Source organism: Rhinatrema bivittatum, chromosome 6 (assembly GCF_901001135.1).
Source record: "Rhinatrema bivittatum chromosome 6, aRhiBiv1.1, whole genome shotgun sequence".
Lineage (NCBI taxonomy): Eukaryota > Metazoa > Chordata > Amphibia > Gymnophiona > Rhinatrematidae > Rhinatrema > Rhinatrema bivittatum.
Window position 1 is genome coordinate 40,912,901 of NC_042620.1, and position 26,656 is coordinate 40,939,556.

At 46.4% G+C, this 26,656-nt stretch overlaps 1 long non-coding RNA gene across 2 annotated transcripts in view; it reads left to right on the forward strand.

Moving 5' to 3' along the window:
- LOC115093191 overlaps positions 1-24,480 on the forward strand; it is a 62,492-nt gene extending 38,012 nt beyond the window's left edge. For both annotated transcript variants that reach the window (XR_003857207.1, XR_003857206.1), the window contains exon 3: positions 23,783-24,480. This is a non-coding gene — a long non-coding RNA (uncharacterized LOC115093191). The remainder of the gene's footprint in view (positions 1-23,782) is intronic.
- The last annotated feature ends 2,176 nt before the right edge of the window (positions 24,481-26,656 follow it).

Sequence of the window (26,656 nt, forward strand, 5' to 3'; positions counted from 1 at the left end):
CTAACCCCGTAGCCACACGAGGTGCCCCTTAAGTCTCCTTTTTTCCATTGTGCTGTTGCCTCGTGGTTTGTGGAGTTCTCATTATTTTTCCCTGATGGAACAATTTCACCATTTTTTCTTTGGTTTTTCCCCGCCTCGATGTCCCCTATCACGAATTGATTCCTGCGGCGTTCATTAGGTTCTTTTTCGCATTGTTACAGTCGGTTACCGAGTGTCTTACCTCCTGGTGGCCACCAGCCACCGACCGTGTGCCGCCTTTTTTCAATGGCGACAGATTTTAGGAAGTGCCCCGAGTGTCCATGGATTATGTCCATCATGGTGTTTGCATTCTGTGTCTGAGGCCTTCCCATGATGTCTGTCAGTGTCCTAGCTGTGTTCAGATGACCCCCAAGGGCCGGCGCACCTACCTGGACAAGATGGAGCACTTGTTTGGTTCCAAGCAATCAGCTCCATCAACTCCAGTATCGGGTACATCGAGTTGCGGGGATCGATCTGACTTGGGACCTTTGCCTTCAGTGCCCTGCCACAATGATCAAGGGGCAGGAGATCACCCCTCACCGGCATCGGGACATTCAAAGGCTTCTAGATCATCTTCTTTGGCACCAAAGAAGGACCGGGCCAAGCACCGTGGGAAGCATCAACACCGGCACAGACAATCTTCACCACCCGGTGCCGGCACCAACACCAGAGGAACATTGGCCTCGGCCGAACCCCCTCCAAAAGGCCCCGAGGGGAGGAGGCCCCATCGTCCTCTAAGCCCGGGAGCCCAGGGCATTCCCCAACGATTTCGGTGTCAGGCATCAAGCCCCCCGTGGATGCTCTGGTGACGCCCAGCCTGCCGCCTCCTCCTGTGTCTGTATTCACTGCGCCCGCATCTAGAGAGGAGTTGGACCGCATGGTTCAACAGGCAGTGCAAAATACCCTCCTGGGTCTCCAGCAGCCACCGACGCCATCCATGTTGGTGCCTCTGCCGGAAAGGCTGGACGTACTGCTCGGTGCATTACCGATGCAGCCCATATCGGCGGGACCCCCAGTGCCCTGTCTGCTACCAGTCCCTCCCCCCATCATGATCCGGATTCCGGGCTCCTCAGAGGAGGAAGATGCAGCTCCATGCCCACCTCCACAGGCTGTGCCGCCAGTGCCAGATCTCGTTCCCGGACCCTCAGGCCTCCTGGTGCCCAACCGTCCATCGCAGATCCCGGTGCCCTCGATGCTGGCACAACCACTGTCAGTTCCCCCTCACCGGCCAGCGGTGCCTGTGCCCTGTGATTTGGGTTTTCGCCTTCTTTCTTGACCCAGACAGTTTAGTGGTAAGAAGGAGGCCCTTTATGACCTGTGGGGAGATGCCTCCTTCGAGCATTCCTCAGAGGCCTCCTCAGACCTTCTGTCAGAGCCTTCTCCCCAGACGAGGACTTATCCTTCGCGAGCTTTGTGCAGGCAATGGTGGAAATCATTCCCTTCCAACTTTTAATGGAAGAGGATGCCTGTCACAAGATGTTGGAGGTCCTCCAATTTGTGGATGTCCCTAAGGAGGTGATGGCCATCCCGGTACATGAGGTTCTCCTAGACCTCATCTACCGTCTCTGGGAGCATCCGGGTTCCATGGCTCTGGTCAACAGAAAGACAAATGCCATCTCTTTAGTGCAACAGGCCCTGGGCTTCCAGAGGAGCCAGTTGCCTCACCAGTCAGTGGTAGTAGAATCAACCCAGAAAAAGGCCAAGAGAGCCCGCCCTCACTCCTCCGCCCCTCCAGGGAAAGACCACAGAACCTTAGATGCTCTAGGCTGGAAAGTTTTCCAAGGGGCCATGCTCATCACCTGAATAGCAGCATACCAGTTGTACATGAACCAGTACAAGCGAAACCTTTGGAAATAGGTCCAGGAGTTTGCTGAGGGCCTCCCGCAACAGTTCCAGGAGGGCCTGGAATCCATTCTCCAAAAAGGATTTGAGGCCGGTAAGCATGAAGTGAGGGCAACCTATGATGTCTTTGAGGTGGCAGCAAGGGTCTCAGCTGTGGGCATTAGTGCCCAACGATGGGCCTGGCTGAAAGCCTCCGACCTCCGTCCGGTGGTCCAAGACAAACTGGCTGACCTCCCCTGTACAGGAGAGAACCTGTTGGGGACAAAATCCGGGACGCAGTAGCTCAGCTCAAAGATCACCATGAGACACTACGCCAGTTGTCTACTTCCACCTCGGACCCCTCTTTGGTGACCCGCAGAATGCCACATAAAGATTCCAGGAAGCCATTTTATAGGCAATGGAGATATTACCCTCTGGTCTCACATGCTCGACTGGCTTGGGCTGCCCCAAAGGGTCACCCCCACTTCGGGCTCAGCCAGCCCCTCAGCCGAGCCCTGAGGCTGGCTTTTGACTGGCACAGAGAGAGCAGCAACCTGACCCCAGTGCCCACACCATCCGACCCACTGGTGGGGGGCTGACTTTGCCTATTCGCAAAAAGCTGGTCCCCCATTTCCACCAATAGATGGATGTTATCCATTGTAGCACGGGGTTACCACCTGAACCTTCTCAATGTTCCCCCAGACTCCCCTCCGTCTTCGGCGTTGAGCCTTGTGGAACAAGCAACGACCCTCGACCTAGAGCTCTCGGCCCTGCTACAGTCCAAAGCTGTAGAACCAGTCCCCCGGACTCGGTGCGGCTGAAGGTTCTACTCCATGTATTTTCTCATTCCAAACAGAACAGGCAGCCTCTGTCCTATCTTCAACCTCTGGGTCTTAAACAAGTTCCTCTGGAGAGAGCGGTTCAAAATGGTATCCTTGGGCACCTTACTCCCGCTTCTTCACAAAGGGGACTGGCTCTGGTCTCTCGATCTACAGGATGCCTACACACACATCGCCATCTTTCCGCCTCATCGGAAATATCTGCGCTTCGTTGTAGGCCAGCGGCACTTCCAGTACAGGGTTTTTCCCTTCGGGTTCGCCTCCACACCCCAGGTCTTCACAAAGTGCCTGGCAGTGGTGGGAGCATATTTGCGCCGGAAGGGCAAATTGTTCCCATATCTGGACGATTGGCTCATCGGGATTTATTCGAGGGGAAGGAGCCCTTCAGTTCCTGAACGTGATGGTGGGGCTCCTCCAATCACTGGGATTCCTTGTCAATTTCCTTGTCAATTTCCCAGTGGCTCAGTTTCATAGGGGCAGATCTGGACACCACAGTGGCCAAGGAGTTCCTTCCCTGCGATTGCATAGCCACCCTGGCTGGGTTAGCCAGGTCCTTTGTCGCCGTCAGACGGCCTCAGCCCGCCTACTTCTGAAGTTGCTGGGTCACATGGCGTCATCGGTACACGTCACTCCAATGGCCCGCCTGGCCATGAGGGTTATGCAGTGGACTCTGCGGTCTCAGTGGCACCAAGCCTCTCAAGAACTCTCTACACTGGTCCGGATAACCGAACCACTTCAGCTCTCCCTCACCTAGTGGGCACAGGAATCCAACCTAAGCAAGGGACTTCCTTTTCAGGCCCCAGCTGCTCAGGTGATCCTGACCATGGATGCCTCCAACCTAGGCTGGGGGGCCCATGTCAATGGCCTCCACATCAAGGGGAGTGGTCGTAGCCTGAGGCGAGATGCCGGATAAATTTCCTGGAACTTCCGAGTGATGCGCTCTACGCATTCCAGGACTGCCTGTCCAACAGGGTCATCTTGATTCATACGGCCATACCAAGTGGCCGTGTGGTATGTGGAAAAAATAGGGGGCACAGGCTCTTATCTCCTCTGCCAAGAGGCAGCACAGATTTGGGCTTGGGCCCTGTTGCATTCCATGCTCCTGGGCACGATCTACCTGGCAGGGATGGAGAATGTGGTGACGGACCGCCTCAGTCGGACATTCCTCCTCCATGGGTGGTCCCTGAACCCCTCTGTGGCAGACAAGATCTTCCACCAGTGGAGTCAGCCAGATGTGGAACTCTTCATGTCCTTGCAGAACCACAAGGTGAACTGCTTCTGCTCCCTGTGCAGGGAGGGTAAGGGACCAGCCGTGGATGCCTTCGCTCACTCCTGGAGTGCGGGTCTCCTGTATGCATATACTCTGATTCCACTCATAGGCAAGACTCTTGTGAAGCTACAACAGGACTAAGGCTCAATGATCCTCATAGCCCCATACTGGCTGCAGCAGGTCTGGTTACCAATCCTCCGTGACCATCCTCATGGGCACCTCGCCTGACCTCGTCACACAGGATCAGGGCAGACTGCGCCACTCGAACCTCTGTTCATTGGCCCTCACAGCCTGGATGTTGAAAGGCTAGTGCTGCATTCCCTCAACCTTTCGAACACTGTCCCACAAGTCCTGGTAGCTTTGCATAAGCCTTCCACATGGAAGTCCTACCAAATGAAGTGGAGGAGGTTCTCGTCCTGGTGTGCGGAACAGGGTCTTGACCCTTTCACTTGCCCCACACCTAGGCTTTTGGACTTTCTTTCGCGCCTCTCGGAGTCTGGGTTATAGACTACCTCAATCCGAGTACTTACCACCGTGGAGTGGGCGACACTTCGATCTTGGTGCAGCCCTTAGTGGGGCGCTTCATGAGAGTTTACTTCAACTGAAGCTTCTACTACATCCTCTGGTTGTGGCCTGGGACCTCAACATAGTGCTGGCGTGGCTGATGCAGTCTCCATTTGAGCCCATGCGCTCCTACAAGTTGAAGCATCTCACCTAGAAAGGTCATCTTCCTAGTAGCAGTTACTTCTGCTCACAGAGTCAATGAGCTGCAGGCCCTAGTGACCTATCCACCTTATACGAGGTTCTTTCACGACAGAGTAGTGTTGTGCACTCATCCTAAGTTCCTGCCTAAGGTGGTGACTGACTTCCACCTGAATCAGTCCATCTTGTTGCCCACCTTTTTCCTGAGGCCACACCCTCATCCACGTGAGCAGGCTCTGCACACCTTGGACTGCAAGCGTGCTCTCACTTTTTATCTAGAGCGCACCGCATCCCACAGGCAGTCCACCCAACTCTGTCTCCTTTGACAAGAATAGACTTGGAGCTGCCGTGGGCAAGCAGACCCTGTCCAATTGGTTGGTGAACTGTAATTGCTTTCTGTTATGAGCAAGCGTGGCTTCCACTCGGAGTCCGAGTGAAAGTGCACTCAGGAAGGGCCATGGCAGCATCAGTAGCACAGTTCCAGGCAGGTCCCTATTGCCGAAATCTGTAAGGCTGTGATGTGGAGTTCCCTCCACACCTTCGCAGCCCATTACTGCCTTGATAAGGATGGCCAACAGGACAGCGTCTTCGGCCACTTTGTCCTCTGTAACCTATTCCTAGTGTGAGAACCCAACTCTTCCTACCTATAGCCCAGTATGAGGTTCTACCTGCCCTGTTGTTGTCAACAGCACCCCTGTTGTTGTGCCTGTTGTACTTTATTGGGTGCCTGTTGGCCCAGTGTGTTCCGGGGGCAGCCTGCAGCTTGGTATTCACCCATCTGTGAGGACTACCATTCTGCTTGTCCTGGGAGAAAGCAGAGTTGCTTACCTGTAACAGGTGTTCTCCCAGGACAACTGGATGTTAGTCCTCAGGAAACCCACCCGCCACCCCGCAGAGTTGGGTTCATCTGTGTTTTATTTTTTTTTTTGCTCGTTCTTTTCTGCTTTGATACGAGACTGAATCCAAATGCTGCGTTAATTGCCAATTCTGATTCGACTGTAAGCTGTTGATCTACCTTGAAACTAACTTTGGGAAAATTTCATAAATTCATAAATAATCCTACATGGGACTGTATACTTTTGCAGCTAAAACGGCATGTGTTGAGAATGTCTCTGCATCAGGGGTCCTTCACTAACGGTTCAGCCGACTGGTCTGAATAAAAGTGTGGGGCGGAATTCATTTGTGCGAATGGATGACAATGAGTAGGCAGAGAGGGCCGGCCAGCCAATCAGCAAGGAGGGTTTAGATTCAAATTGATTGGTGCAATTTTGTAAACTCTTGCAGCATATAAATAAAGATTGCTTTTTTTCCTCCACTATTCAGATTGATACCAGGACCAAAACTGAATGCAGTGCCTCTGGCACAGAGAAATTCTTGAAAAACAGAGCCAGGTCGGGTGGATATTTGAAGTTTTTTTGTTCTTGCAAGCCGTTTGAGAACATGATGAACAACAATGTTATCATTAAATATGAGTATTTGTTTTTTAAGGCTTGGGTTCAATATAAATGTAGTTTTGCATTTATTCAATAATAGCAACGAGTCATTTCAGTGATTATATGGAACATAGTGAGACAAAGCATTCATATACAAATTTTTAAAGCAAGAAGAGTTTACATACAAGTTTTGTTAGACAGTATTTAATGCAAGGTATAATCAAATACAGGCTTAATAAAGCAACAAAAAACATTAACAAAAATATTAGACATAATTATAATATGAGACATTTCTATAATGCAGTTTTAGCTGCAAGAGTACATAGTTTCATAAATGATGGTCTGTATTCAGCCTTAATTTGGTTCTGGTATCAACATATCACTACATTAATTTATTGGGTGGAGGTAAATCTATTTACATTCATACATAAAACAAAACATGCATCCTTAATGCTTTGCTACCTCAGATCAGCTTATAATAAGAGGTTCTCACCTACAATCTACAGATTCAGCCACTCCATCAGACAAAACATTCAAAGGTGAATTTTCAAAATGTTACGTGTGCAAAAATTATATATGCGTGTAAGCAGCCTCTACTCATGTACTCTATATTTTATAAAAGTCAAATATATGTGCATTTTGTCGCTTTTGTGCACACAGGTAAGCATGTAAATATGGGGCAGTCTAGGAGTGTTCCAGGGCAGGGCCAACTCTTACGCACGTAAATTGCTATTTGAAAAATCACACTTGTACATTTTCCAACTTATACCTGCTAATTATCTGGAATAAGTGATATTAAATGTGTTTATTGTGTAGTACTGACTGGGTAGGAACTCTGGATGAACTGCGTGGGAGTTCGGATTGCAGAACCAGGAGGGTCTCGATGACCAAGAGATAGACTTGGCAAACACTGGTGGACTGATTGGTCAAATTGGCCTTTTCCTTCACGTGGGCATGTTTTAAAATCAGCTCCCTAAGGAAGATACGCAAGTAACGTTTGCTCATGTAACCACTTAAAATTAGGAGCGCACATACACGCACTAGGGGCCTGATTTTAAAAAGCATTTACTCGAGTAAAACAGGGTTTTACTCGAGTAAATGCACTTTACTTGAGTAAGTGGGCTTTTGAAAATTGCTATAATATATGCCATTGAATTGTCCATAGGATTTACTTGTGTATGTGCACTTTACTCCAGTAAATGGCTTTTGGAAATTGCTACAATAGTAGTTACATTTACATGCGTAACTCCTTTTGAAAATTACCCCCATGGTCTATTTCAAATCCCAGCATATATGCACTCGCACGAGCACTGGTTTTAACGTTACCATCTTATTTTATAATGCGCACATATGTGATTTAGGAAATGATTTTAGTAAGTTATTATGGTTATTACGGTTACTCTCCTCTCTCCTCCTTTCTGTGTTCCTTTATCTCTCCCTCTGTTTCCACTCCCTCTGTCTCCACTCGCTCCCGGCCCTCCTCTTCTTCCCTTCTTGCCTGCTCCCTTCTCCCCACTCCCTGTTCAATGTAACTTTCCTTTCTTTGAGTTAATTGTAAACCGGCGTGATGTGTTCTATGAATGTCGGTATATTAAAAGTTCATAAATAAAATAAATAAATAAAATGTGATACGTGCAGGTTATAAAATACTAGGCACGGCTATATACATGCTTATATGCCGTCACACATAGTTCTTTGAAAGCTATCCTCTTATAGGTGAATTTTCAAAGAAGTTACACGTGTAAATGTAACATACTGCCGTAGCAATTTTCCAAAGCCATTTACGTGTTTAAAGTTCACTTACATGAGTAAATCCTATGACAATTCAATGGCATCTTTTGTAGCAATTTTCAATAGACCACTTACATGAGTAAAGTGCATTACACATATAGGGGCAGATTTTAAAAAGCATTTACATGCGTAAATCTGGGTTTTACGCATGTAAATGCACTTTACTCGAGTAAGTGGGCTTTTGAAAATTGCTACAATATATGCCATTGAATCGTCCATAGGATTTATTCGCATAAGTGCACTTTACGTGAGTAAATGGCTTTTGAAAATTGCTACAATAGTAGTTACATTTATGCGCGTAACTCCTTTGAAAATTACCCCCATAGAACCCATTTTTAAGCCTGTAAATGCTTTTGAAAATAAAGCCCTATATCTTTAAAAGTTTACGTGTATCAACAAAAGTACATGCTTAATTTTTAGTCACATAAGCATCCAATCTTTAAACAAACTCTGAGGGTTGATTTCTGCAGGCTGAAAAGCTCATGATTACTTACTAGTTTATCAATTATTTATTTATTTGACTTTTTTTTTTTATACCTTCGTCTGGAAGTACCATCACAACGGTTTACAAATCGATCAATAAAAGTATAAAATAACAAAATTCTAATTCAGATTATTACTAAAATAATACTAAAAAGTCAAATTAATAGTAAAAAAATAAAAATCAATATAAGAGCTTAAAACAACATTCCATTAATATAAAATTATTAAAAAGGGGGTAAAAAGGATATAAAATACAGAATGAAATCATAAATAGTAAGAAAATGCCAACGATTTGCTCTGAGGATCACCTTCCGTTTGTTTAAAAGCCTGTATCTAAACAGCCACCCTTTAATGTACAGATTTTCAATGCTTTGACCATTGCCCGTGTTACCCAATGCTCAGCCTGCCTGTTACAATTTCAGCTTGTCGCTCCGCTTGCTTGTATTTTAAATCTAGAACTGAAATCTGTCAATCAGTGGATTAGCATTGGATTAGTCATACAAAAAAATGGCCCCTAAATAGCAAGCAGACCTGCTGTTCTCCACATAGCTGCAGTTTATTCAGTGCTGGTGCAAGGGAATGTGGCAATGACGTAATGGCACCACATGATATCTCTCTCTCTCTCTCCTTCCACAGCAGCCTGAACCCTTGCAAGATCGCACACCACGAACCTCTAAAGCTCTGTTCACGCACCACGACCCTTCCCGGCTCCGTGCTTCTCCGCCCTCGTTTGCTGCTTTCCAAAATGCCGCCCACATCCGGTGCCCTGGGAGGTCGCCTAGTCACTCCTAATGCTCCCGCCGGCCCTGAGTTTGTTTTGGTTTGCTCTGCTCGGGATGGGTGCCGAGTAAAATTAAAATGTGACTCAAACAGAGAAGGGCTACCAAAATGTGACTCAAACAGAGAAGGGCTACCAAAATGATAAAGGGAATGGAACAACTCCCCTATGAGGAAAGACTAAAGAGGTTAGGACTTTTCAGCTTGGAGAAGAGACGACTGAGGGGGGATATGATAGAGGTGTTTAAAATCATGAGAGGTCTAGAACGGGTAGATGTGAATCGGTTATTTACTCTTTGGGATAGTAGAAAGACTAGGGGGCACTCCATGAAGTTAGCATGGGGCACATTTAAAACTAATCGGAGAAAGTTCTTTTTTACTCAACGCACAATTAAACTCTGGAATTTGTTGCCAGAGAATGTGGTTCGTGCAGTTAGTATAGCTGTGTTTAAAAAAGGATTGGATAAGTTCTTGGAGGAGAAGTCCATTACCTGCTATTAAGTTCACTTAGGGGCGGATTTTAATAGCCCTGCTCGCGTAAATCCGCCCGGATTTACGCAAGCAGGGCCCTGCGCGCCGGTAGGCCTATTTTACATAGGCCTACCGGCGCGCGCAGAGCCCCGGGACTCGCGTAAGTCCCGGGGTTCTCCGAGGGGGGCGTGTCGGGGGCGTGTCGGGGGGCGGGCTCGGTCGTCGCGGCGTTTCGGGGGCGGGTACGGGGGCGTGGCTACGGCCCGGGGCGGTCCGGGGGCGTGGCCGCGCCCTCCGTGCCCGCCCCCAGGTCGCGTCCCGGCGCGCAGGAGGCCCGCTGACGCACGGGGATTTACGCCTCCCAGAGGGAGGCGTAAATCCCCCGACAAAGGTAAGGGGGGGGCTTAGACAGGGCCGGGTGGGTGGGTTAGGTAGGGGAAGGGAGGGGAAGGTGAGGGGAGGGCAAAAGGAAGTTCCCTCCGAGGCCGCTCCGATTTCGGAGCGGCCTAGGAGGGAACGGGGATAGGCTGCGCGGCTCGGCGCGCGCCGGCTATACAGAATTGATAGCCTTGCGCGCGCCGATCCAGGATTTTAGTAGATACGCGCGGCTCCGCGCGTATCTACTAAAATCCAGCGTACTTTTGCTTGCGCCTGATGCGCCAGCAAAAGTAGGCCTATTCGCATAGTTTGAAAATCTACCCCTTAGAGAATAGCCACTGCCATAAGCAATGGTTACATGGAATAGACTTAGTTTTTGGGTACTTGCCAGGTTCTTGTGGCCTGGATTGGCCACTGTTGGAAACAGGATGCTGGGCTTGATGGACCCTTGGTCTGACCCAGTATGGCATTTTCTTATGTTCTTATGTTCTTACTATATTCATAGAAAAAAAATGAATTCCCAATGTAACCCCAACTAGAGTACATAAAATAAAGCCAGGTGCTGAAGGGTTCCAATCCTGGAACGGGTCAGTGGGTTCTAAAAAGCAGTGGAGCAGATGGTGTAGTGGACCGGGCACAGAAGAGTCTCTTTACTGGAAAAGGCAAGTTCTCCCCTCTGTGGATGAACAGACAACTCCCCCTCACCCCCTCAAAAAAAAAAAAAAAAGGTATTTGGCTTCTTTAGGCTGACAGCAACTTACAGACCTCGCCACCTCGGATGAATCCAAATCCTGGAAATCAATTCAATCTACTTCTGGGACTGATGGTTCCAATAAAGCCAAAGCTTATTAAGACAGAAAAAAAATGTAGCTTGTCTCACAGAAGTTCAATCATTCCCAGGCTTTCACGATAAAAAAAAAAAAAGCAGATAGTAGAAAAAAAATCAAAATATCCTTAGCAATATAACAACTCGTCAGCATAGGAAATTCATTCCTGGCCAAATTCCACCACAGTTCATAAGTAAGTAATACACCACGTATTCCGAATCTGAAGTTAGAGACTTCCAAAGGCAGGGCATTCTCCCTGGGGCTCTTCCAAAAGAAGGAAGCCCTTAAGGCTGGGAGTAGCGTTATTTCTTCAGTCCATCAACCATGGTGCAAAGGTTGCCTCCACTGGTCTCTGTCACTCAAATGAGAGCTGGAAAAAGGACAACGAAAAGGCGAAAATGGCACATGCTTACTGCAAGTCTCGCCTTTTATACCACTGGACGTCAACCTATGGCAGAGGTCGGCAACTCCAGTGCCGCACGCTGGACACAGGGTTTCAGGATGTCCACAATGCATGAGATGGAGGCTATATATATATGCAAATGCATCTCATGAATATTCAGTATGAATAGCTTGAAAACTTGACTGGCTTGCAGCATTCGAGAAATGGAGTTGCCAACTCCTGCCCTGTAGGTTTATCCAGCTACCTCTAGGACAGCTTTATGGCACTAGCAGAGTGAACTTGATATGTTATCTGGCTAACTCCTCCCAGGAACACCCTTAGAACCGCCCCTATGTTATCCAGCTGCATTTCGGCCAGATCCCTTGTGATGCCTCTGAATATGGACCCCAAGGTGACCAGATGGCTTCATGTCATAAGGGCTTGTAGTTATGGGTTTTAGGTCCAGTCTCTCTCTAAGAAGAACAGGACTACAAATGTTATATGGTACCAGGACTGTTCAACCTATTCCTTCTGATTTAGAGCTATTTGGACCCCTTTCTGAAGCTGATTACTTTTAGATCTCAAGATTTCATAATTGAAAAGATTTCATTTTTCTTCTGCGTCACCTATCCAGCTTTCATTACTAATTTTTTTTTTTTGAGGGGGGAGGGGGGTGCAGTGCTTTTATTTTATCTTAAATAAATACTATGAAACCTTAAGCTTGAAAAATCAATACCAAATATTTGTAAGCCCTAAAATAGACGGCAATGTATTGCTGCTTTACAAGACGGCTGTCAAGTCTGTGCTCTGTGCACTATTTGAAAAGTGCCCGAAGCTTGCAACCCTACAGACCTGGTTTCAATTTAAGACTGCAGTGTGGACTTATTGAAATTCCTTAGGCAAGTTCCTGGCACTCACCAGAAATTTATTTTATTTTATTTGTATTCTGCCTTTTGTGGCACTTCAAAGCAGATTACATTCAGATACCAGCTGGGAGCAGCCATGGTGGCAAGCCACAAGCACGCCGCATAAACCCAATCGGATCTCACCCAGAGGTGTGGCCTCACCCAGTTCCAGGAGGGAGATTTTATGATGTCTTGGTTTGAGTTTACATCCCCAGTGCACTGTGAGATGTGTAGTCCTTGATTCTGCCTATTGAAATCAATGTGGCAGGCACTAGAATGCATCAGGATGGGGGATGTCAGAAATCTAGGACTGACCCTAAATTGTCCCTCCTGGACCTTGGTTAACTTGGCAGCCCTGCCCCACTCCTTGTGAGGTCATCCACGAGACTGCGCTGAGCATGGATGCTCCCACGGACAATGCAACTTGCAGGAGAGCAGCATAAACAATTAAAAAGGAAAATAGTGACAAATTGTGATATTATTTATATGTTATGAGATGAGTATTTGCACTTACTAGCGGTGCTTTTGCAAAGCTGCTCAGTACACGGAAGCTTAAAAATGAACTTTAAAAGCCAGAAGCTTGCATTAATTAGGGGGTGTGCGAATGCGTCGGGCTTGCACAGGCAGAGCGGATTTTAAAAGCTGCCAAGATGCGCGTGTGTCTCCTGCGGTGCGCACATCTCTGAAGTTTTCAAAAAGGGGTGGGTGTGGCCTGGGTGAGGCATGGGCGTTTGGGAGGCATAAACCGGAGATGTGCGCGTAAATGCTTATGCAATCTGGCCCGCACCAAGACCCCCCATGCTGTGTAACTTTACTTCTACTTTGGATGCCGTGTAAGCTCAAAAAGAAAGAAAAATAGGCAGATCTGCGGGTTTTAAGGGTCGGGGCTAACTGGGGGCAGTGAAGGCTATCAAACCATGGGGGCAGGTTGGAGAACCTGTCTCTTAACTGGGTGAACTGAGGACGAACTGGTAAAACTGGGAATAGCCTCAGCGCACGTCCCCTTTTAAAATCCCATGATTTGCGTGGCTGAAGCGGTATTTGCGTGCCCTTGTGTGTGCCCGCTTCAAATCTGGCGTTCGTGTGTGCACTGCCAGGCCATTTCGTAACGTGTGTGCATATGCGCGCGTATGTTATAGAATGGCCGCATCCCTGGGTGCGGGGTGACATACATACACCAGTGTGTGCCTGTGAGTTGGTATTAAAGTTACCTTAGCTGCCTATGTCTAGTTATTAAATGGCAGAACACATGCTGGGTAGGGTTCTGCAGTTCTTCTAAACAATTACAACAGTCAACACATTTAGGGCCTCATTTTCCAATATCGCATTGGTAACGCATTAAGGGGCTTTTCCCATGCAAATGAGGTTTTTTTCGTGCAGCGGGGAAACTTCGCGTGCTGCGATGTTTTCGCGATTTGCGCAAATGTAATCGCGAAAACATCTTCAGAATCATCACGGGGGAGAGGGAGAGAGAGAGAGAGAGAGAGAGAGAGAGAGAGAGAGAGAGAGAGAGAGAGAGAGAGAGAGAGAGAGAGACTTGCTATAGTGACTCTTCCCTAGACAGGTATTTGTATCCCTATGGGAGGCCCACCTAGTAACTCGAGGTGGGGATTAGGTATGAGTGTAGGGGGTTGGGGCCACTTTCACATTCAACATGAGACGTACGAACAGAACAGTGGTCTCTTGTGAAGATTTGATGGCCTTCGGAGTGAGGAAACTCACTCCAAGATGGGATTTGGACAATGTTCTCTCCACCTAGCTTGTTGTTGCCCAGGTAGAGTGTCCAGCAAATCGCGTTAACGGCTGTTAGCGTGATTTGCGGAATTATCTCCTGCGGTAACTCCTTGGAAAATGACCCCCTTAGTTTTAGAGAGCATTTAATAAGCTCCTAAAAACACGCCTCTCTGTATCCCACTGGATTATTGCACGTTGTGAAACCTTTTAGAAGCAGGCACACGGGGGTCCGGGGTCCCTAACCACAATGTAAATGAAACCACAAAAGGTTGGGAAGTAATCTTTATAGTCCATTAGTTTTGTTTGCTGTTCAAACGAGTACATTTATTTAAATAAATTTGGGGAAAGAATTCCATCTGCATTAAAGTGAAACTAACGAGGACTGATAGTTTTACTTTAAAGCAGGTGTAATTCTCTCCCAAAATGTATTTAAATAATTATATTCCTTTGAACAGCAAGCAAACCCGATGGACTATACATATTATTTCCCAGCCTTTTACGGTTTCACACCTTTTAGAAGGCCAGCATACAAACTATCTAAAGGTGTTGTTGGACTTGGGCTTTTTAGATCTGTCCTGCAGTTTGTTAGATTAAGGATAGGATTTTGTTAGATTATTTCATGCTCGTTATTGTACGCTTTTTATATTCTTGCTGTAAACTGCCGTGAGTCACTTTTGGCTCTGGATTTAGGTAGGAACTTTGTTACTGCCAGCTATGAAATTTGGGTGGCTCTGTCCATTCCTTCTTGAGAGTTTTTGTATTAAAGCTGAGATTTTGTTAAGAGTTTTTATGCTGATGCATTTTTAGATATTTTATGCTTGTTATTGCCCCCATGTTCTTGTAAATTGCCTTGGAGCTCCTTTGGGTGAGTAAGACCGTAAATAAAAGTGAATGTTATGCTGTTATGTAGTGACCAGTGGCAGGCAACCTCCAGTTCTCATGGACACCAATCCGCTTGGGTTTCAGAAAACCCCCAATGAATATGCATGAGATAGATTTGCATGCACAGTTTCACTTGTATGCAAATCTATCTCACACACATTCATTAGGGATTTCCTGAAAACCCAAGCAGATTGGCATCTGTGAGAACTGGAGGTTGCCTACCCCTGCTAGTAATAAAACAGTAACTGGTTGGCTTTATTTTATTCAGGACAGACTGATCAAGTCCTGGTGTTTTCCACTATTACCTGAATACACTTATAACCTACTGCTAGTCCAGGAATTCCCCCAACCTGTCCCGGGAGACCCCCAGCCAGTCAGGTTGTCAGGATATCTGCAATGAATATGCACGAGAGAGATTTGCATACACTGCCTCCAGTGCATGCAGTTCATCTCGTTCATGTTCATCGTGAATATCTTGAAAACCTGACTGACTGGAGGGTCCCCTAGGATAGGTTTGCAAACCATTGTATTAGTCTTTGTTTGCAGTGGGGTAGAACCAGGATGAAATCAGTCTGCCCTGAAAATGTTGAGCCAGAAGGTTACATTTAGCTATTTGTGGTGATTATGTGGAAAATGTGCATGTTTTGGATATATTTGCAATTTAAATAATTTTTTTGTTTGTTTTTTTTACAGTTCCATTACTAGTAAGCCCTGGGAAAGTCCTAAAGCAGCTTTCCACAGAGAGCTCAGGGGGGCAATATAGTTTGCTGTTTTGGAGGAAGGTTAGAGATTTTCTGCCTGGGACCCTCCGCTTCTCTAACCCACTCCATAGCTGCAGAGTAGTTGTCCTGGGTTACGTTTTGGGATTATGAAACCTTTTCTTTTTTTTGTGGTGGAAGCCTTGTGACACACCTGGGCCTCTGTGTTTGAGGCGCCCAGGGCTAGGCAAGACCTGCCCCTTAGAGGTGGCGACCCAAAGCAAGAACTCCGGTGCTGCTCTCATTTTTGTGGGGGAACGAAGATTTTTGATGAAAAGAACCTGGGAGGACGTTTTTCTGCCGCTGTTCCTACCCATCAGAGGAGCAGCTGGAGCTGCTGTTTCCAGGAGGATCTCACCCATCAGGGATCCACAAGACTTCCACCAAGTCTCTGTGATGCCAGTTATATCAATCTCATCATTTACTGCTATGCACTCTAACTCTCCCATCTTACTTCTTAGACCTCTGGTATTGGCATACAGACATTTCAAAGTGTGGATTTTGTTTGTATTAACAACCTGCTTTTCAGTTGTTAGGGATAATTTGGAAATCATTAGCTTTGGCGATTTTTTACATATAGGCACATGGACTACGTTTGCTTTTATTTGAACCTCTCTGTTGGGATGCCCTAACTCTCCTGTTTCATTAGTATCCTTCAAGGGTACATTTCTCCGAACCATGCACTGCTGAGTGACTATCGGCTTTCCCCCTTGTTCTAGTTTAAAAGCTGTTCTATCTTCTTTTTGAAAGTTAGTGCCAGCAGCTTGGTTCCACTCTGGTTAAGGTGGAGCCCATCCTTTCGGAAAAGTCTCCCCTTTCCCCAAACGTTTCCCCAGTTCCTTACAAAGCTGAATCCCTCTTCCCTACATCATCGTCTCATCCACGCATTGAAACTCTGGAGTTCTGCCTGCCTCTGGGCACCTACACATGGAACAGGAAGCATTTCAGAGAATGCCACCCTGGAGGTTCTGGATTTCAGCTTTCTACCTAAAATCCTAAATTTGGCTTCCAGAACCTCTCTCCCACATTTTCCTATGTTGTTGGTGCCCACATGTACCACGACAGCCGACTCCTCCCCAGCACTGTCTATAATCATATCTAGGTGACACGTGAGGTCTGCCACCTTCACACCAGGCAGGCAAGTTACCAGATGGTCCTCACATCCACCAGCCACCCTGCTATCTACATTTCTAATAATTGAATCACCAGCTATGATGGCCGGCCTAACCCTTCCTTCCTGGGCAGTAGCCCTGGGAGACTTGACCTCAGTGCGAGAGGATAATACATCACCTGGAGAGCTGGTCCTTGCTACAGGATCACTTCCTGCTATACCAGGGTGATGTTCTCCTACTGGGAGACCTTTCTGATCCAAGGCAGCACTGGGGATGACAGACTGGATTTGGGACTTCGCTACTATGTCCGTGAAGGTCTCATCAATGTACCTCAGCTCCTCCAAGTCTGCTACTCTAGCCTCCAGAGATCAGACTCGTTCCCTGAGAGCCAGGAGCTCTTTGCATCAAGTGCACACATACAATCTCTCACCAGCTGGTAAAAAATCATACAGGTGGAACTCAATGCAAAAAACTGGAAAGCCCCCGTCTTGCTGCTGGACTGCTGCCTTCATCTTAGTTTTATTGAGTTCCTAGTTAAGTTTAGGATACTAAGGGAGTTTGAATTAGAATACTTTAAATTTACAGGTGAATTTACTAATTAATCAGTTAGTGTCCTACAAGGGGATGATTAAACCATCTCAGACTCCAATAGAGGGAAGCAAAACCCAAGTCACTGTTCATTAAATCTCTCTGAACCTCCTCAGCAAGTTTAGCACATTGCTTTGGTAAGGAAACCAAAGGTTCCTTAAATATATTTTTCAATAAACTTACTTTCTGTTTGGAAAACAACTTTTGGAGTGAACTGCTTTATTTTTGTGAAATGTTCGAACCTCTTAATGGCCCTGCAGGCTTGTTCCTGCTCTCAAATCACAGAACCTATAATTCTACACCCCTGCGGCAAGTGGTCTAGTGTGCAGCAGGACTGGAAAGTGTATCCTCCTCCCCCAAGGTACAGGTTACATTGGTGGAAGCTCCACTTGCAGCAGTAACATGTATGAGTTGTCTGCGATAACTGCCTACCAATTTTGCACAGAGGAATACTGCAGCCTTTGCCCATTCTTGGCAGAAGAGCTCTGTGAGCTGTCTGGGTATTGCCTGAGGACTGCAGTCTTCAAGCCTTGCCTCAGATTTTCTACTGGATTCAGGTCTGGGCTTTGACTGGGCCACTCAAAGACATTCACTTCTTGCTGATCCTTTCCACTGTTGCTTTTGCTTTGTGCTTAGGAGCACTGTCCTGCTGAAGGGTGAAACTTCTCCCTCTGGTTTTCCTCCAGGATCTGCCTGCACCACCCAACTTTCCCGTGATCTTTGCAAACCTCCGTGTCCCCCTTGCTGCACAGGATCCCAACACCATAATGCTGCCACCACCATGCTTTACTGTAGGGATGGTGTTAGCAGAGTGATCAGAGCTGGTGCAAGGGTATAAGGCACCCTAAACAAACCTTACAGTTTTGTGCCTCTCCCCACTCAAAATTAAAAAATAAGAATTAATGATGCAGATTCCATGTGAAAAAGTGATATTCACAGTACAGATTTCTGAGGTAAAAATATCACTTACACCGATATGTATATAATCAGAAGACCCTGCAAAAAAAAGCACAAAAAGACACTTTGAACATATGTGTTGTTAGGCCTATTGTCAGGTCGATACAGTAAAGTGCGGCAACCGGTTACCCCGCTCCTAACCCGCTTTCTACTCACTTTTCGGCCGCGTTAGCCCTTCCCGCGATACAGTATCCCCCTTTAACCCATTCTTAACTCACCGGGTAACCCCTTCCGCACGCGGCATGTATATTACATGCAAACGATTGATTAGCTATTCCCTCCCCATACAGTAACGCGCGCCCCGACTATCGCTTTTTTACCCTGCCGATTTGCCGCGCGTTTAACCTGTTAGTTTACCGCCTACCCCTACCCCTGCTTTAGAGGCAGGAGTAAGGGTAGGCGGCAAACTTTCCCCCAGCCCCCGCTCACCTGCCCTGGCCGCGTCCATGGGTGCCGGTCTCCGGGGTAGCCCCAGTCCTCTCCCTCCTCCCGAAGCAAAAAAAAGCGAAAAAAAAATCCAATGCGGCCCCACTTCGGCAGCTCCCCTTCGGCAGCCCCCCTTCGGCGGAGACGGCAATGTAAAGCGAGACGGACCACGGCGGACCTTCGGCGGAGACGGCACTGTAAAGCGAGACAGACTGCGGCGCAAGGAGAGGAGGAGAGAGAATACGCAACTTACTCCAGCCAGCCCTCCTCCGGACAGCGGCTCCTCTGCCTCCCAACTGCCGACGAAGATGGACGCCCGAATGGGTAGGCCCCTCGTGCAATTTGACCTCAAGGCGTGACGTCACGACGTTTGGCGTCACGGCATGCGACGTCACGCCTTGAGGTCAAATTGCACGAGGGGCCTACCCATTCGGGCGTCCATCTTCGCCGGCTGCTGGGAGGCAGAGGAGCCGCTGTCCTGAGGAGGGCTGGCTGGAATAAGTTGCGTCTTCTCTCCTCCTCTCCTTGCGCCGCGGTCCGTCTCACTTACAGTGCCATCTCCGCCGAAGGTCCGCCGCTGTCAAATTGCACGAGGGGCCTACCCGTTCCGGCGTCCATCTTCGACGGCAGCTGGGAGGCAGAGGAGCCGCTGTCCGGAGGAGGGCTGGCTGGAGTAAGTTGCGTCTTCTCTCCTCCTCTCCTTGCGCCGCGGTCCATCTCGTTTTACACTGCCGTCTCCGCCGATGGGGGGCTGCAAGAAGATGGGGGGCCGCAGTTCGTCTTGCCGATGCTTTACATTGCAAGTTCTCTCTCTCCTCCTCCCGAAGCAAGGCTGCTTTACATGCCTTGATTCAGGAGGAGGAGAGATAGAACTGGCAATCTCGAGCGTAGGAGAACCGTCCACTTCCTGGTACCTGTCATTTCAGATGTCATTTGAAATGACAGATACCAGCGTGGCCGTGAAGCGTTAGGCCCGCGCACCCAGGATACTGTATAGGCGCTCTGTACAGTAAAATGGGTTGCGCGGGCCTAACGCTTCAGGGACACTTCCTAGACGCAGCTTGCATTTGCAAGCTATTTGCATACGGGATTGAGCGGTAGGCGAGCTGCACTGTGCGTGCGGCAACCGCTGGTGCGCCCGGCACTGCCGCACTGTTTCTACCGCGGCCTTAGAGTATCGACCTGTGTGTTGGGTGTGGGCTTGGTCTTTAGAAAACCATGAGTAAACTAAATCATCTATTTGTTTTTATTTATTTTATTTAAACAAATGCATATATTGCATGACCTGTTAAAAATGCAATATAGTAAACCTTCCATCTGCCAGCACTCAAACAGCAACAACCCTACCTATAAAAAGGCAACACTGCAAATATTACACCAGACCCTAAAACATCAATACATCTCTTATTAGGAAAACAGAACGAGCCAAGCTGCTATAGATACTTACATAGAAACAAGCTAGCAGAATACTTTACCTCGGTCACACCTGCAGAACAAAGACAAACCCTCACTAAATACAGCATAAAGTAACTGTAAAGTAAAAATAAAAGCATTAAAAAAAAACTGAACTGGAAATCACAACAAGCCATAAAGCATCAAACAAAATGTCAAATAATAAAATCAATACATATAAATCAATAATAGTAAATCCATACTAATAAAAAGAATATATATTTCAAAACAGCTGACAAACTGAATAACATCCAATAATTAAAAGCATATAAAAATTTTTAAAAATTTTCCAAACACCAATAAAATATTTCAAAACAAACATCAAGTAAAACTCGATAATTAAAACTAATATGGATTTTAAAAAATCCCCCGCTCACATTCCTGAGAACTTTTAATTTCCAGATGGCCTGAGATTGCCGTAGATTAGAAGGTTGGGGGTTGTTACACACAAATCTTTTCTTTTCTCTCACATTAAAACACACACATGCTTGCTTACACCCTCACACATACACATGCTCGCTTACACCCTCACTCATGCACATGCTCACTCCCAATCTCTCACTCTCTCTCTCTCACACACATGCACACACACACTCTCTCTCAAACACGTGCAAACACATTCATGCTCTCTCTCTCTCACACATACTCATTCTCTCACTCAATCCTCTCCTTGACCCCTCTGGAAGCACAAGCGGTGGCAGCAGGAGCCTCCTCCTTCAGACCCTGCAGCGGATAGGACTCCACCTCTTTGTTCAGGCTGCAGGAGCCAATACTGCTCCTGCTTCTGATGGTGCTCTCCCTCCTGGCCCTCCTCCTATATTCGGCTGTGTGGGCCGACACTGAAGGCTGTTCTTGCTCCTTCCAGCAGCAGGAGCAATGACATCTTCGTCTTCTTGATTACACCAGCCCATAAGAGAAAGCAGTGTCATGTGGGCCCACATGGGTGGGAAGAAGGAGATATGAAATTACAAAAAAGAAGTTTCTCCTAAAATAATAATAATTATAATATTATAATTATAATAATTAGCTAAATTAATAACCATGCCAAAATGCAATGTGAAAAACAGCAAGTTCATAGATAAACCTCCTAAAATATATTAACAGGCATTATCAAAAAAGTCATCATTTCTAGCGGAAAAAAACCCATCACTGTACCGCCCACAGAAATGTGGAGCTTCACGCAGTCCTCTAGTTCATCCAGTGCCTTCCACTGCCATTGAGAGTGAAATGCTGTATTTGTTTTTCATCACACACGCATTTAGCATTGAAACCAGAACATTCCACTTTGATCTCATGAGACCACAAAACCTTCTCCCATTATGCATGCAGTGTCCCCTAAGTGTTTCTTTGCAAATGTTATGCGCACATGCCTTTTCTTCAGCAGTGGCTTCCTTCTTTCCACCCTTCCATAGAGGTCATCTTGAAATTATTGAACAGTCAACATTTTCCCCAGTCCCCGCCAGAGACATCTGTAGTTCTTTTAAAGTAATCTTAGGCCTCACAATGACCTTCTGCAGCAGTTTCCTTAACCTACGGTAATCGACTTGGGAGGCTCAGCCTCATCACAGCAGTGTCCTGGTAATGCCCAAATCTTTTTACATTACAATGATGGACCTGACAGTGCTCCAAGGGATGTACAAACAGACTGAAATGGTCTTATAGCCTTCCCCGATCTGTACCTTTGCTTAATAGGGATGTCCATTCGTTTTAAACGAAATAGATAATGGCAGTGACGTTGTCTATTTCGTCATTTCGGGAGCGCCACAAAATGAAAAAAAAAAAAAAGATGAAATTTTGTAAAAATTAGTATTTTGTGTTAGTGCACACTAACGGGACTTAGTGCGTGCTACCCGAAAATGTTACCAATCAGTTAAAAAGTGTCAATTGGGGGGAGCAGTTTTTTAGCTAGAGGTATGGTTCTGCATTCCCATAGTTACTTGTTTGTGTTGCCACGGTTGCAAGGTGGTATTGGGGGGGGGGGGGGGGATGGCCAGGGCCTGGTAACAAATGTAAACAAACAAGTGATATAATAATACCATCAAGTTCTAGTCAGCAAATGCAAAAGCATGTAATGCAAATGCATATTTTGAATTGCCAATCCCTTTGTATTTTAGGAAAGGGACCCTGGCATTTTGGTACATGCATTCTTTTAATTCCCCTGGTGGCTATCTATGTGTTTGGGTTGGGGGGTGGTAACTGGTGAGAGAGGAAGTGACTGGGGTGAATGTTTGCAGTGGCAGGTAGGAGAGAGACTGGTTGGGGTGGTGACTGGTGAGAGAGAGGCAGCCTGGTGTGTGTTGAGGTGACTGGTGAGAGGGGGAGTGACTGGGGTGACTATATGGGGTAACAGGTGGGAGAGAGACTGATATGAGTGGTGAGAGGGGTGACTAGGGTGACTGGGGTGATAGGACAGAGACTCGGGGTGGTGACTGGTGAGAGGGATAGTGACTGGGGTGACTGTAATGGTGTGTCAGGTGGCGGAGAGAGACTGGTTGATGTGGTGACTGGTGAGAGAGAGGCAGTCTGTTGTGTGTGGGGTGGGACTGGTGAGAGGGGAATTGACTGGGATGACAGGTGGGAGAGAGACTGGTTGAGGTGGTGACTAGTGAGCAAGATGCATTCTGGTATGTGGGGTGTGACTGCTGAGGTAGAATGCCTGGGGTGACTGTATGGTGTGTCAGGTGGAGGAGACTGGTTGAGGTGGTGGCTGGTGAAAGAGAGGCAGCCTGGTATGTGGGGGTGACTTTTGCGAGGGGGAGTACCTAGAGTGACTGTTTGAGGTGACAGGTGGGGGAGAGAAACTGGTTGAGATGGTGACTGGTGAGAGAGATACAGCCTGGTATGTGGGGGATGACTAGTGAGAGGGGGAGTAACTGGGAGTGACTGTATGAGGGTGACAAGTGGGAGACAGACTGCTTGGGGTGGTGACTGGTGAGAGAGAGGCAGCCTTTTGTGTGCGGGGTGGAACTAGTGAAAGGGGAAGTGACTGGGGTGACATGTGAGAGAGAGAGAGGCAGCCTGGTGTGTGTGGAGAGGTGACTAGGGTAACTATGGGGTGACAGGTCACCCCACACACACACTAGGCTGCCTCTCTCACCCCCACACATACCAGGCTGCCTCTCTCTCTCACCCCAACCAGAGTCTCTCCCACCTGTCACCCCATGCATTCATCCAAGTCACATCCTCTCTCACCAGTCACCCCCCCCCCCCCCCCCCGCCCAAAAAAAACCCAAAAAAAACAGGGGATTTCAAAGTATGCATATCCCAAAATGTCAGGGAGCCTTTCCTGTAATACAAAGGGATTGGTGAATTCTAAATATGTATTTGCATTGCATGCTTTTGCTGACTAGAATTTGATGCTATTATTACATCACTTGTTTGTTTAGACTTGTTATCAGGCACTGACCATCCCCCCACAAACACCACCTTGCAACCTTGGTAACACAAACAAGTAAGTAAGGAGGCAGCCAATGGGAATGCAGAACCATACCTTTAGCTAATGAATTGCTCCCCAGTTGACACTTTTTAACTGATTGGTTAGTGCACACCAACTGATTTTCAGTTGGTGTGCACTAACTCTGAAATTAGGGAAACCCGAAATAAACACCCTCCCCCCCCCCCCCCCCCCCCAACTGTTTTAAAAATGAAATTGAATAGTTAATGGCTCAAAATGAAAACGACACAAAAAAACTCAAAGCACATCCCTATAATGCTTAATGTTATCCCACAGTTATTTTGACAGCTCCTTATTTGGCATGTTTTGATCTTTGTTTCAGATTCACTTTATACAACAGAAGCAGATTGATTCTTCGTCCAGGAATATTTTAATCAACTCAGCTACTGAGACTGGGCCCAGATGGACTCTATTTAACTTCTTATGGGTCTTGTTAAGGCATTTTTTGTAACAGGAGCTAATGTGGGTTTCTTCTGACAATGAGTGTGAAGACTTATGCAATCAAGCCTGTATTTTATTATTCGTAGTTACTTTTGGGATTTCTATATTTGTTCTTTCACGGTGAAAGTGAGGAATATGTAACATTTCTGTTTAATGTATTTTGATTTGTATTTCTTAAAGGGCGGAAGGTGAAAAAAATGTACAAGGGTGTGAAGGAGCTATAACATCGAGAAATGTGCAAGGAGTTCATGTTTGATTTTCAAGAGAAAGAAGCCCCGTTCTTCCTAAAGTTAACAGTCTTCAGCTGTAAATCAAAACCTGCAGGTTGCCTGGAGGATTTAGCAGAGATGTTCAACTTTGAGAACCTAAGTCAACGTTCCCCAGTTGAGTTGCATCATTCACTGCACTTGGCCTGCAGAGTTTTTCTATTGTGTTTGCAAAGAACAGTCAGTCTGTTACCAAAGCATTTTTTTTTTTTAAGATACAAGGGAGATGTGTGAAGGGCATATAAAATTTTCATTTCCTGTGTTATGGGCTGCAAATCATATCAGTCTGAGAAACCTGGCATGAAGATTTCAGATAGCAATGGCTTTTTTTTTTTTTTTTTTTTTAAACCTTGATAAGTATTTGTTCATTTCCTGACAACAACAACAAGGGGGGGAAAAATAGAAATCCCTTCAGAATGAAATCCCCCCCCATCTTGCCGGAGCACCTTTGTGACGTTCCGTGGTAGACTGGCTGCGTTTCGTTTCAGCTCTGCGGCGAGAATAATAATCGCGGCATCAGTTATTATACTGGTATCGGGTCTGTGCGGCGAGAGGCTAATGCAGTGTACGGCACAATCCTCCGACTTTTGTGTCACTTATTTTCTCTGTGGGCCAGATTTGCATTTTAATGGAAGTAGTTTATAGACTTCTCCCCGGCCTTCATGGTGCCACAAGTGGCATCATTAAGTGAGTTAAGCCGGATTAATGCTGATAGTAAAGTCAGATAATACAATAACAGAGGCCTTCATTTCCATTTGGATTAGGTGAAGAGAGCCTGGTCTGTCTGGCGCAGGGTGATAATTTGTAAGCGTGATGTGTTGTACTTGAGAGGGTAAGATTAAATTTAGTGGGTTTAACTGTCATCCCAGTGAGTCAATTACTCCATCTTTTCAGGCTTTTGAATTTCTTTTATAAATAAAAGAAATGGAATATTGAGCTGCTGCACGGCTCCTCGCAGCGAGACGTTTCCAGCCTCCATGAAGAATTACACATGCTGGGCCGAGGGAAGAAGAAAAAAAACAAAAAAAAAAAAAGGAAAAAGGTAAAGAGGTTTCAGATGCCGCTTCATAAGCGAAATATAAACTCCATTCAAGTGACAGCGGGGCAGCGGCGGGAAAACACTGCTCGCCCAGCTCTTATTTCAAGCATGAGGGGCTCTGCCGTGACTTTGCTGTACCCGTAATAACAAACACTTAGGACGGGGCCTACTCCTGTCCTTTTCATCGGTTAGCAAGGGAAGGAATTTATTAAAACAGTCATCAGCCCTTCTGTTAGTCTGCTGCCGCCGCCAGTCTCATTTTTATTTATATATTTACAGTATTCCTCCCTCCTCCCCCCGGTGCGGCAGTTAATAGAACGTGTTTGCAGTTTACACTGCAGAAGCACCCATGTAAATAAAGAGGTGAGATCCGTCAGGTTCTGGCGGATGGATATCTGGTCCCCACGGTGGATTATTACACTTCAGGATAGGAGGTCGACGAGCAGCCACTTTTTGGGGGTGTGGATGGAAGAGGCTGAGCAGGCTTGGCAGCAAGTTTGCTGCCAATACATTCAGAGCACCACCCCTGGCGGAATTTATTGATGGTAAGCACGCAGATGTTAAAACAGGCGCAAGGTTATCAGGCGAGAGTTTGGCTCTTTCTGCAAATGAACAAATCGTTTCCTGTTTATGCTGGCTGCTTCCCCATAAAAGGAGGATTTGTTTTCAGAACCTATCCAGGGACTTTCCTATGACATTTAGACGTCCATTGCTCGCTATGTGGATCAGAGAGTTGGACATTATTACAAGCTGCTGACATAGATTTGTATTACTTACCCTGTTGCTCATTGCAGAATTAAGCTGGAAATGTGAAAAATCAAATTTTCATAAATAAATAAACATTAAGCTAAAGCAAAACAATACCAGAAGACAGCTCCCATTAGACATATGATATGGAATCAATCACTGATTTCTGCATGGACACAATCCATTAGACTTTTAGCCGGGTTAATTCTATTTCTGCTATTTCTTTAGGAGTTCAATTTGTATTTTCATTTTCTATAAAAGGATTTTGTTTTTTCAAAACTAAACTACAGCAAAATATTCTTCAAATTATTTATTTTAAGTTTCTTTCGACTTGCCTAGCAGTCACTCGAAACGAGGAATAATAATTACATAAACTTCAAAATACTTAGACAAACATCGTCGTAAAAATCAGATCAAAGTGCAAAAATCACTTTGCAGGAATAAAACAGAGTTTGGTTTTTTACAAAATAATTTAAGGTCGGGTACCTCATGGAGTTCAGCTGGCAATGCATCATTCCATCGCGAGGAACCCACTGCGTAAAATGCCTGCTTCCAAATGGTCTGCAGGAGAACTTCCTTATACAAAGGCAGCACCACCAGCAGCTGCTTATTTCAGAGCACAGCAAACAACATGGAACAGAAGATCTCTTAAATACTGTGGCCTACCATTTTGCAAAACCTTGAACACCAGAACTAAAACTAT